A 3,416-nucleotide genomic window follows, 5' to 3' on the forward strand; every position below is an offset into this window, starting at 1 on the left:
TTTTCTTTTTTGTTTGTTTGTTTTTGGGATTAAGTAACTTGCTCAGGGTCACACAGCTAGTAAAGTGTTAATTGTCTGAGGTGAAATTTAAATTCAGGTCTTCCTGATTCTAGAGCCCATGCTTTATCCACTGTGTCTACTAGTTGCTCCAGCTTGTTTTCTTATTTACTAGAAAGCTGTTTAATTTTATTCTTTTGGAGACATTGTGATCTAGTAGAAAGAATATTTGATTTTAAGTCTAAGGACATGGGTTCAAATCCCAGCTCTATTACTTCTCACATGTGAATGACATTTCATTTTATAAAAAATGAAAAGATTTTAAAAACTTTCCCAGCACTAAAATCTATGATTCTTTGATTCGTTATTATAGTATTCTTGGTTTGTAGAAAAGGAATAGACAATGCAGTAGTTTAGCTCACGTACCTGGGCTCCTGCCTCCCCCCTGGCCTGGCCACCAGGGATTTCTTCCTCAAAGATAATTTTCTTATTCTGTTTCTTTAATGAATGTCTTAGATTCAAAAGAAAATTTCCAGAGCCTCCTTCCATTGGCACTGAGAGCTTGATTTCATCACTGAACCCAACTATGAGTCTTATGTCTTTAGTAAACTTTTCCCCAGTCTTTCTTTGAAGGGGGCCCCTTGTACTAAAGTAGACTGAAATATAAGGAAAAGAGCAAGACACCCTGCAGGACCTCTCCATTTTACCTCTCTGTCATTTATTAGCTGTGGGAACTTAGACAAACCCAAAAGCAGGATTACAAAACCTTGTTGGCCTGAAGGGAGTATGCTGGAACAAATGATCTTTTTAAGTCAATTGCAGCTGTGCTATCTATAATACAAAGTCTTCATAATGTTCTTTAAAAATGACTGTTAGTTTGGCTTGTTTTCTTCCTACTAGAGTAAAGTCTTTGTTCATTTTCACGTTTCTGGCAGAAAGGAAAGACATTCTCAATCTGTCTTAGATTGCCAGATGAATCAGTTATCACTGTTATTCCAGAAGTGTTGATTTGTGGAACAGCAAGTACAGAAAAAGATTAGTAGCAGGCCAAAATTAAAAATGAAAAACGTTCTTTCTGCAATGACTCATAGGAATAGAATCTCTTCAATTAGGTTTTCCTGTTGCTTATTTCCTTGTTTCTTTCTTACTACTTCCTTTCTTACTAGTTTCTCTCTTTCTTTCTTACTAGTTTCTTTCTTTCTCTTTCTTTCTTTCTCTCTGTCTCTTAATTCAGAATAGATGAAGAAAAAGATACACAGATTAATTTTTTATATTATATTTCTTTACCTTGGGAAAAATATTAAAGTGTTATTTTGTGCTTTATCTATTTTTCTAGTTGTTTTTATACCAGACAGAGTATTTGCCCCAGTTTTTTTCAAGGATGAGTACTCGAGCAACTGTACAAAGCAATTTGGAGCCCTGCCTGCCTGACCCACCAATATTCTCTCCTGTACCTCTTGCCTACTGCTCTTTAAGTAACTAATTGGACCTAGGTAGTACAATATAGGTTTCACTGTATATGTCTACCATAGGTCACAATACCCAACTTTGGAATACCATGATAAAAATGGAAAAAATTCCTGCTCTCGAGGAGCTTACATTATTTCAGGAGAAACAACATGTATTTGTGTGTACGTGGATACACACATATATTACATACAAAGTAAATACAAGGTGATCAGGGATAGGGTACAGGCAGCAGAAAAGGATCAGGAAAAGTTTTATGTTGGAAGTGACATTTAACTGAGCTTTAAAGGAAATCAGTCATTCTAAGAGTACTAGGTAAGGAGGGAGTACATTCTTGGCAAAGGAAACAACCTGGTCAAAGGTGTGAAGCTGAAAATGAAAATGGGAATATTATATCTTGGTAACTCCAAAAGTTAGTTTCAATGCATTATAGAGGAAAAGAAGAAGAACAATGATAGGATGGGGGTAGGGAAACTCCCTCCAACGATTTAATGGTTTTAGAGGTTATTTCTACATAGGGCAGAACCAGGGTTTTCCTGTATCAAAAGTCACTTCCTATCAACTATGTTATGTTACCTCTGTAAATTATCAGAAGTAATCCCACATAGAAACTGTTATAAACTTGAAAACTACAGAGATGTTTGGACCTGGGCAAATTTATGTGCTAGATGGGGTTTGTCTTCAGTGCTCCAGCAGATTACTGCCTTCATGGGATGCTCCTAGACTGCTCAGGTCCCCGTGCTTCAGACAAATTTGAATCATCATCATCATCATCATCATCTCTAGGCAAAGACTGTGTAGTTCAAGCAAAAAGAGCAGTGAATTTAGTACCAGAAGGCCTGTTTTGAATCCTCAAATTTCTATTTACTGCCTTGTGAATATGGACAAATTTAAACTTTCTGAACCTCAGTTTCTTCATATGTAAAATGAAAGAATTGAATGAAATGACCTTTAATGTCCCTTCTACCTTTGAATCTATGATTATATTCTATCTGTTCAGGACCTTCATCTTTGCCATTCAAGGAAAAAAACTAGAATCTAATAAACTACTCCATGCAAATGGGTTGCTAATGGGTTAATAGATCCTCATCCTGTGTCTCTTGAGGTTACCTAGAATCAAACTCATACATAGTAATTCTGGAGTCCTAGAGAAAGGAGTGGGAATCTTTTCACAGTACTAGGGATTAGAAACAGAAGCAAAGATGTTCATGCATAGCACCATAGATTAAAATAGTTTGCCACATTCAAAGGATCATAGATTTCAAGCCAGTTTTCTTTCTGAAGGGGAAGAAAAGACACTTGTTCATTAGGTATAATTTGTCCAATGAATTAAACCAATGGTGACAATATTAAATAGAAATGAGGCCAGTGAACCATGCCTGAGAATATCAGTATCATATTAGAAAACCACAAATGAACATTACCAGTGTTTTATTATATTTTATTTATTTTGTTAAATGTTTCCCAAATACATTTTAATCTCCTTCGGACTTCACTGTACCCAGTAACATTGTGGATCATGTATGATCTGTGGCCCAAGTGTTTGGTGCCTCTGAGCTAGGCTATCAAGCAACAAATAATGCTCAGGAAGAGATAAGGCTTAATCAGGATCTTCAAAGAGAAAATGTAGAGAGTAGGGAACACAAGCAGGAATTGAGTATTAGTGATGTTCCAAACATACCCAAAATCAGATGGTTGGTAAACAGTTAGATTTCCAACTAGAATCTTCAGATTCCAAGTGCAATCATCTCTCTGCTACACCATGGTGGTAATGATGATAATTCAGGGGAAGGTTTTTAGACAAGGAAAAACCAGAATCAGACCCATAACTGTCTAAAAGGATGCTCCTCTTAAAATCAGGGGAAAGGCTTCAAGGAATGTAGTAGCAACTGATCAGGCTTCTTGCATTCTGCTGTTCAAATAAGGGTGGAGTCAAGCTACAAAAGATATAG

Source organism: Macrotis lagotis, chromosome 8 (assembly GCF_037893015.1).
Source record: "Macrotis lagotis isolate mMagLag1 chromosome 8, bilby.v1.9.chrom.fasta, whole genome shotgun sequence".
NCBI classification, from domain to species: domain Eukaryota; kingdom Metazoa; phylum Chordata; class Mammalia; order Peramelemorphia; family Peramelidae; genus Macrotis; species Macrotis lagotis.